Source organism: Rhinolophus ferrumequinum, chromosome 8, assembly GCF_004115265.2.
Source record: "Rhinolophus ferrumequinum isolate MPI-CBG mRhiFer1 chromosome 8, mRhiFer1_v1.p, whole genome shotgun sequence".
Lineage (NCBI taxonomy): Eukaryota > Metazoa > Chordata > Mammalia > Chiroptera > Rhinolophidae > Rhinolophus > Rhinolophus ferrumequinum.
Window position 1 is genome coordinate 93,729,113 of NC_046291.1, and position 10,073 is coordinate 93,739,185.

The window sequence follows — 10,073 nt, forward strand, 5'->3', positions numbered from 1 at the left end:
CGTCTAACCTTCCTGATATACCCAAGAGACGGGTGGGCTAGCAAACAAAAAAAAAGAAAAAGAAAAAGAAAAGAAAAGAAATTGTGAATGTCTCATTTCTGTGATTCAGTCCCACTGAGAATGAGATTTAATCATAAGATTATAGAATGTTTCCCCTCCAATACACTTTACCCCCGTATGAACAGGGCTTCAATATAATAGCAGCAGGTTACTGGTTAAAAAAATAAAAAATGTAGACAAGAATTGACTTACTGTGGCAAAGAGTTTTTAAAGAAGCCCAAAGCCAAAGTGTCTGTGTGGTGGTGGTGGTGGGGTATGGCAGTGGAGAGAAATAAGGACACTAGAAGAATTTGAAAAATCTGGCACTAAAACTACAATGAAAAATAAACACAGCTCAATACTTAACAAAATTAACCTAAAACCTCATACTAAAGGGCTGTGTATCTCAGTCCCTATAACATGTTACATCATGCCTGACTTTCGGCAACAACAAAAAATACAATGTGCATGGAAAAGCAAGAAAAACACAGTCTGAAGAAGCAAATGAAACATCAGAATCAGACTCAGATATGACATAGATATTGGAATTATCAAATAGGGAATTTAAAACAGCTGATTATTATGTCAGGAACTCCAATGGAAAAAGTAGAAAACTTGCAAAACCATATGGGTAATGGAAACACAGAGATAGACATTGTAAGAAAGAACTGAAAGAAAATGCTAGAAATCAAAAAAAAAAGTGTAACAAAAATACTTTCAGTGGATTCATGTTTAAGTCAGATATGGGTGAGAAAAGAATAAGTAAATTTGAAGAAAATCAAACAAAAAATTTTCTAAACTGAAATAAAAAGAGGATTAAAAACAAGGGAATAGGACATCCTAGAGCAGTGGTATAATTTCAAAGGTCCAACATACACATAACTGGAATATCAAAAGGAAAAAAAAAGTCAAATAAAATAATTATTTGAAGTAATAAAAGTTTGAGAACTACTGAAATTAATAACAAAAATCAAATTACTGTTCCAGGAAGATTAGAGAACACCAAGCAAAGTTTATACCAAATATCTACACCTAGGTATGTTATATTTAAATTACAAAAACTGCAATACAAAGAGAAAATCTTGAAAAAAGTCAGAAAGAGGAAAACGTCTTGTCTATAGAGGCCAGACTTCTTGTCTCAAACCATGCAAGCAAGGAGTTAATGCCTAAAATATTTAAAGTTCTAAAGGACACACACAGAAAAAGCACAGAATTCTATATTAAGTGAAAGCATTCGCCAAAAAAGGAGAAATGACAACTTTCTAAAACAAAGGCTAAGGAAATTTGTCATGAGCGAACTTGTCATACAAGAAATCTTAAGTCCGACAAAAAAAGATAAATTGTATATGTCAGAAACTCAGATCTACATAAAGAATTTAAAAATATATCAGAAAAGTAATACATACAAGCAAAATTAAATCTTTAATTTTCTTATTGATCTATGTAAAAGATAACTGTTTAAAAATAAAATATTAACACTGTATTAAGTATTTATATCACGTGGAAAATGGAATGAATGATAGCAATGTCGCAAAAGATGAAGAAGAGAAAATCGGACTACCTCTGTTATAGAGTTCCTGCAGTACATGTCAAGTAGGATGAAGTTATATGGATAGATTTAGAAACTTAAAAAACCATATTGCAAATTCAATCAGTATTATGATATTTTTGGTTTACAATTATGCTTATTTTATTTCCCACAGTATTCAATAGTCAAACATATAAAAAACATGAATCTAAGTTGTCAAGTATATGTGCATTAAATGTCATTTTTTATAATAATGTAAAAGGAGGATATATGAACAGATTTTTTTGTACCTCATTGAAGTTAGTTAGTATGAATTCAATTTGACTGTTATAAATTTAATGTGGTAACTATAAACCAACTAACCCTTAGAAAGAAATGGACATAGAACACTCTACCCAACAGCACGGACTATCAGTTCTTCTCAAAAGAAACCTTCCACAGGATGGACATAAATTAGGTCACAAACAATTCTCAATAAATGTTTTAAAAAATCAGAATCATACAAATTATCTTCTGTGATGACAATGGAATGGAGCTAGACATCAATAACTCAAGGAAAACTGAAAAGTTACAACTTTATGGAAATTAAACAAAATACTCTTAAACAACCAATGGCTCAAAAAAGAAATTGCAAGGTAAATTAGGCAATATTTGGAAACAAATGAAGATAAAAACACAATATAGCAAAACGTGAGGGATGCTGCAAAGGCAGTGCTCACGAGGAAATTTATAGCTGTAAATGCTTATGTTAAAAAAGAAGAAAAATTATCAAATCAATAACCTAACTACATTTTGCAGAGCTAGAAAAAGAAGAGGAAACTAAACCTAAAGCCAAGAAAAGGAAGATAATAACAAAGATTAGAGCGGAGACCCAAACCAACTGCCACAACCATCCTGCACCAAATCATCGGTCAGGCTAAGAAGCATCAAAGCTTGATCCCCCTTAGTATTTATTGGAGCTGGAGGTACTGGAGCAGTGCTGTATGTCATGCGCCTGGCATTGTTCAATCCAGATGTCTGTTGGGATAAAAAGAATAACCCAGAACCTTGGAACAAACTGGGTCCCAATCAGCAATACAAGTTAGACTCAGTGAATGTAGATTACAGCAAACTGAAGAAAGAAGATCCAGACTTCTAAATGGAATGTTTCACTAAAAAGCTGCTTAGAATGAAGGCCTTCCAGAAGCCATTCCCACAATTTCCCACTTAACCAGGAAATATTTCCCCTCCAAATACACGAAATCATGTTGGGGTTTACACTAATTAATAAATATCGGAAACTTGAAAAAAAATGATTAGAGTGTAAACAAATTAAATAATAGAAAAGATCAGGAATGAAAAGAGGATCATTTCACCATTTTAATTGAATATTTTCTAGAACTGCTAGCAAGAGAAATTAGATAACATAAAGGAAAAAAAAATCCAAATTGGAAAGGAAAATGTAAAACATGCATAGAAGACATGATCCTATATATAGAAAATTTCAAAGAATCAACAATAAATGATTCTAGATCTAATAAACAAATTTGCAAATTTGCAGGGTATAAGATCAAGGTGCAAAAATCAGTTATATTTCTATATAGCTCCAATGAACTATGCGAAAAATAAATCGAGAAAGCAATTTTTAATATTATCCATCAGAAAAAAAGTAACAAGAAACAAATTTAACCAAGGATACACGGACTTTTACACTGAAAGTTATAAAACATTGCTGATAGAAATTAAATAATACGTAAATAAATGGGAATACATTTCAAACTTATGGATAAGATGATGTAATATCGATAAGATGTCAATGTTTTCCCCAAAAATCTATCAATCTTATGTCATCCTTATCAAAGTTCCAATGACATTTAACAGAAATGGAGAAGCTGAACCTCAAAGTATATAAAATTATAAGAGTCCTTAAATACACAAGACATCTTAAAAAGGAAGACAAAAGTTTGAGGACTTATATATCCTGATTTCAAAATGTATTTAAAAATTACAGTAATCAAAACAGTATAATATCAGGGCAAAGACAGGACTATGGACCAATGGTATCAAATTGATAGTCTAGAAACCCATACATATATTGCAACATGAATTTTATCAAGATTGTAAAATGCATTCAAATGGAGAAATAATCATCTTTAATAGATGATGCTAGATTTCAACTTACAAAAGAATGAGGTTAGACCCCTACCTCACATCATAAATAAAAATTGACAAAAAAATTTCTAAAACCTAAATATGAGATAAAATATAAAATTCTTAGAAGAAGTCCTGTGGGTATATAGTCATGATGTTGGATTTGGCAATGGAGTCTTACATATGGCGCCAAAACATGAGCAACAAAAGACAAAAATGGACAGATTGGATTTCATCATAATTAAAAAAAAAATAGTTTGTGCATTTAAGGACTTTAGTAAGAAAGGGGAAAGACAATATATATATAATGGGAGAAAATATTTTCAAATCATTTCAGATAAAATATTAATATCTAAAATGTATAAAGAATTTTAAAACTCAAATGCAAAACCAAACAACCCGATTATAAAAATAAGCAACAGTTTTGAATAGATAGTTCTCCAAAGAAGATGTGTAAATACCAATAAGCACATGGAAAGATATTCAATCTCATTAATCACTAGAGAAATGCAAATCAAAATTACAAGGATATAACACTTTACACCTAGTAAAATAGCTATAATTTTTAAAATGTAAAATATATTGAATGCCAACTGTAACTGAAGAAAAAATAATTTTTAAAAATAAATAAAAATGTAAAATGTGAGCATTAGTTGCTGAAAGCTGCCATAACAAAATACGGTAGACTAGATGGTTTAAACAACAGAAATTCATTTTCTCATAGTTCTGGGGGCTGGGAATTCTAAGACCATGGTGTTAATAAGGGAGGTGTTATTCTGAGGGCTCCTCTCTTGGTTCATGGCGGTAATCGTGCCATTGTGTGTGCACAGGAGCTCTTTGTGCATACATGGACAAAGAGAGAGAACTCACTTGTGTCTCTATATCAAAACACTAATTTTATTGCATCAGGGCCCCACCCTTATGACTTTGACATTACTTACTTTTTTAAAGGCTTCATCTCCAAATACACAACTGTGGATTAGGGATTCAATATATAAATTGGGGGAGCAGGGGCAAACATTCAGTCCTAACATTAGGTCTCTGTTGCCCTCCCCCCAAATTCATGACTTTTCCACATACAAAATACATTAATTCCATGTCAACACTCCCAAAATTCTTAGCTGTTTCTATCGCTCTAAAGCCAAAAGTCTCATCTAAATGTCATCTAAATGAGAGAGACATAGGTGAGGCTCAAGGTACCATTCATCCCGAGGCAAAGTTCCTCTCCAGCTGTGCACTTGTGAAACCAGGCAAACTTGTGCTTCCATCATACAATGGTGGGGCAGGCATAGGGTAGAAATCCCCCTTCTGAAGGAGAGAAATCAAAGGAAGAAATGGGTAGTGGGTGCCAATCCATTCTATGACCTAGCCAGGCAAACCACTCTAGACCTTAAGGCCTGAGAATAACCCTCTCTGGCTCGATGATCCACCTTTTGTACCCACTGGAATGGTGGCCCTGCTTTCTGCATCTACTGAAGAAGCCGTCCTGCTTTCTGGAACCACTGGGGCAGGATCCGTTTTAGATAATCTACCTTCTACACCCACTGGGGCGGCAGTCCTGCCTTTGAAGCTTTGCTGGGCCAGTCCTGCTACTGTGGTTCTGCTATGTGGAGTCACCCCCAAGGTTCCAGGTGATGGCAGCTTGCCCTTTCAAACTTCAGCAGTGACTCCATCCCTCAAAATTCGGGGGTGGGGTGCAGCTCTGATGATCTCTGAATTGCCTTTGGGTTCATTCTTCCTTTTTCTTGCAGGATAAGGCATGTTCACAGCTGGATAGCTCTGTGGTCCTGTCCTATGGGAGCTAAGAAGTCCCATAGTCTTCCTCTGTTCCATCCTTTCTTTACCACTTAAAGTTCAAATGGCAGTCTTTCTTCCCATACGATCTCATACTATCTTTATTGAGTGATAGTCCAGCCACATCCTTGGTACTCTCTTCAGAATAAGCTCTCTGTCTCTCTCTTTCTCTCTCTCTGTCTCTCTCTCTCTCTTCCTGCCTTAATTTACTGTATGGATAGCATGTGAGTTTTCCCAATTTTTGTGTTCTGTCCTTTTTTTTTTTAATTGCTTTTTCCATTCATCTCTCTCCTTTCACACTTTTACACTTAACTATAAACAGTCAGGAGAAACCAAGCTGCTCCTTCAGCACTATTCTTAAAAATCTCCTTAGCTAACTATCCAGTTTCATCTATTGCAAATTCTACCTTCCAATATTTGTCTAGAACACAACTCAGACAAATATTTGCCACTTTAAAACAAGGATTTCCTTTCCCAGTTTCTAATAAACTGTTCTTCATTTCCTGTGGAGATTTTACCAGAATGACCTTAACATTTACATTTTTACCAATAGTCCCTCCATGACAATCTAGGATTTTCCCACCGGACACCTCAAATCTTTTCCAGCCTCTACCCATTACCCAGTTCCAAAATCACTTCTGTATTTTTAGATATTTGTTATAACATCACCCCAATTGTGGTACCATACATATATATAATTTTCCAGGGCTGACATACTTAAATATCACAGACAGTGTTGGTTAAACAATAAACATATATTTTCTCATAATTCTAGTGGTTAGGAACTATAAAATCAAGATGCTGGCAAGGTACGTTTCATTCTGAGGCTCTTCATCTGGCATATTGGTAGTCACCATCTCACTGTGGACTCACAGGACCTCTTCTCTGAATGAAGACAATGAGGGGGGGGGAGAGAGAGAGAGAGAGAGAGAGAGAGAGAGAGAGAGAGAGAAAGAGAGAGAGAGAGAGAGAAAGAACAAACTCTGGAGTCTATTTTTATAAGAGCGCTAATTCTATCACTTCACCCTTATGACTTCATTTAACCTTAATTACTTCCCAAAAGGCCATATCTTCAACTATAGTCAAATATAGGGCTTCGACATACAACTTTTGTAGGGACATAGACATTTAGTCAATAATACCAAATAGTGGCAAGAAGGTGGAGAAATTGGAACCCTTGCACATTGCTGTGTAGCTACTACAGAAAAGAATCTGCCAGCTCCTTTAAAAGTGAAACAAAGAATTACCGCATGACCCTGCAATTTAACTCTTAGGTACATATCCAAAGGAATTGAAAGCAGGGACTTCAACAGACACTTGTATGCCAGTGTTCATTGCTGTATAGTTCACAATAACTAAAAGATAGAAACAACCTGATCATCTATCAACAGATGAATAAATAAACAAAATATGAAATACCCATACAATGGAATATCATTCAACCATAAAAAGGAATGAAGTTCTTATACACCATCAATAAATCTTGAAAGCATTATGCTAAGCTCAGAGACACAAAAGGACAGACATATGATTCCACTTATATAAAATATATAGAATAGGTAAAGTCATAGAACAAAAAGAGATCAAAGATTTCCTGGAATTTAGGGTATGCAGATGAAGAGTTATTGCTTAACAATAATAGAGTTTCTGTTTGGTAATAAAAAACAAATTGCAAATAGATAGTGGTGATGTTGCACATTATTGTGAATGTAATTAATGCTACTGAATTGTACACTTTAAAAAATAAAAATAAAAATATTATGCTATAAATATTCTACCAAAATGTAATAAAATAATATAATGTAGCCCCCCAAATCATTGAAATGTACAATTAAAACAAGTGAACTGTATGATGTATAAATTATATTTCAATAAACCCAGGCAAAAAAAGATTCAAAAGATAAGTTACAGACAGGGAAAAAATATTTGTAAAACCCATATCTGATACATTTCCTGTATATAAAGAGCACTTAAAACTGAACCATAAGAAAATAAGTATTTCAATTTAAAAATGAGTGAAAAATCTGAATATATATTTCTCCAAAGAAGATAAATGGATGGCAAATAAGAATATGTAAAGATGTTCAAACATTTGTCATTAAGGAATTTAATATTAAAATAAAAGTGACATACAGTTATACAAGTATTAGAAAGACTGAAATCCAAAATTCTGACACCACCAATTGCTACCAAGGATTTGGAGCATAAAGAACTCTCCTACCTTTTTGATGGGAATGTAAACTAGTATAACCACATTGGAAGAAAGTTTGGCAGTTTCTTATGCAGCATATAATCCAGCAATCATATTTCTAGGTATTCACCCAATTAAATTGAAAACTTACTTCCACACAATAACCTGCAGAAAAATTTTATAGTCATTTTACTTATAATAACCAATTTTAGAAGCAACCAACCTGTCTTTAAGTAGGTAAGTGGATAAACAATCTGGGGTACATACATAAATGAAATATTTTCAGAAATTAATAAAAAAGAGCTATCAAACTATGAAATAACATAAAAGAATCTTAAATGCATATTGCTAAGGGAAAGAAGATAGTGTGAAAAGGATATGGGAAGTATGATTCAAATTATATGACATTCTGGAGAAGGCAAAACTGTTATAATAAAAAATGATGAGTAGTTTCCAGGGGTTCAGGGACAGGAAATGTTGAGTTATTAAAGCAGTGAGGATTACTTTTAAGGCAGTAAACTATTCTGTAGAATACTGTAATAGCAGTTATTTGACATACTTGTAATGCATTTGTCAAGTTCTTAGACCTTTATAGCACAAAGAGCAAGCCTGAATGTGTCCAAATTATTACACACACACACAGACACACTCACGGCAATTCCAGGATGTAATTTAAATGTGACAAAACAATCTAACCATATTAGAAATGTATGAAACAACTGAAATTGGTGGGAAAAGGTGCTAATGTAAATAATGTTGCAAAGGAGTAGAGTCTGTAGGACTAAAGGTAAGAAAACAAAACAACAAAAAAACACTGTACATAAGCATGTACTCTAGATGAAAAAAATTATTTCCTATGCAGGAAATATTTGTCTATTAAAATATATAACAAAAATGTACCAAAGTCAGGAAGTGATTAAATTGAATTAAAATTTAACAAGGATCTCTATCTGGAATGTGGTAAGTGTCCTAACATACGTTAAGCTTCAATTAGTCAAGTATTTTTGTATACCTAAGTGAATCCATTATAAAATAGTAAAATCATTTAATGATATACATATACCAAACTAATAGATGAGGAAATGAATAAATTAAAAATGTTAGCCAAAGTATAGGTAATAAAAATATTTAAAAATATAGACAAGTATTAGAAATAAACTATTAAACATAATTTCCTAAAATTATTACAAATGTTCTTTAAAATATTAGAAATATTATAAATGAACAGTATTAAAATATTACCAATAAAATATTACAAAAATAATTTCTTAAAATTATTATAAAACAATTTCCTAAAAATATTATAAACACATTTTCTTTCAAAATAATAGGGAAAAAATAAAAAAGAATAAAGAACAAAAAGAAAATAAATAGAAAGACTGTAGCTCAAAAGCCAAATACATTAGTAGTTATACTAAATGTAGGTAATCTAAATACTCTAATGAATAAAAAAAATAATCAGATTGAACAAAATAAACAAATAAGAAAGCACACAACAATCAGCTACAACATTCTCTAGTCGAGGAGGCAAAGTAGGAAAATGCTGTTGCTTGCTTCTTTTCATGACCACATCAAAATTACAACTAAATTGAGAATCACCTGAAGTCTACCTGAACCAAAGTCCTATAACAAAGGACCTACACAATAAGCTACCTCAAGACTGGTAGGAGGGGTGGAGGTGCAAAACAAGCTGGTCCCACTCCCGAATATGACTTTTAAAAATCAAGAGGAAAATCTTGGCTGCAGATATCCCCCTTGGAGGAGAGAGGGTGCCTAGCCCCACACCAGGCTCCCCAGTCCAGGTTTCTAGTGCTGGGAAGAGAAATCTCCATAATTTCTGGTTGTGAAAACCAGTGGGGATTGTAGCTGAGTGAGGCAAGGGTGACTGGAGTCCTAAGTGCTCCTTTTAAAAAACCCATGCCTATACTTACTTGCTAATGGACTCACTTCCACTGAGCTCCATTGCTAGAGCAGCATCCCAAAAGACAATGGGGACATATGGGGACAAAATGAATTGTCTGTATTCCAGGCCAGGAATGGAGAAACAGTTTCTTCCAGACAGAAGTGCTGGCAGAATCCATTGTTTCCTTGTTGAGCCCTACCGCGTCACAGTGTACAGACACAGGCAGCCACCATATCCGAGCCTTCATCAACATGGCTAATACACCACTGCCCCGAGTGATTCCTTGAAACCCTGCCCCATCCAAGGATTAGGCCCACCCAATCCACCTCCAGTAGATTTTCCATACAAACATCCTGTCTTGGCTCATGTGCTGGACTTTTCTAAAATCTCTTAAAGGTTCACAAAATCCAAACAAGCAGCATTTGGCTTCAGCATGTCCCATACATCTCGCTAAGCAGACCCAAGACCAACACTAGTGGCAGCTGGCC

At 33.9% G+C, this 10,073-nt stretch overlaps 1 pseudogene; it reads left to right on the top strand.

The window, feature by feature from the left end:
* Positions 1-1,564: 1,564 nt before the first annotated feature.
* On the top strand, positions 1,565-2,705 carry LOC117025597 (cytochrome c oxidase subunit NDUFA4-like; annotated as a pseudogene).
* Positions 2,706-10,073: the final 7,368 nt, after the last annotated feature.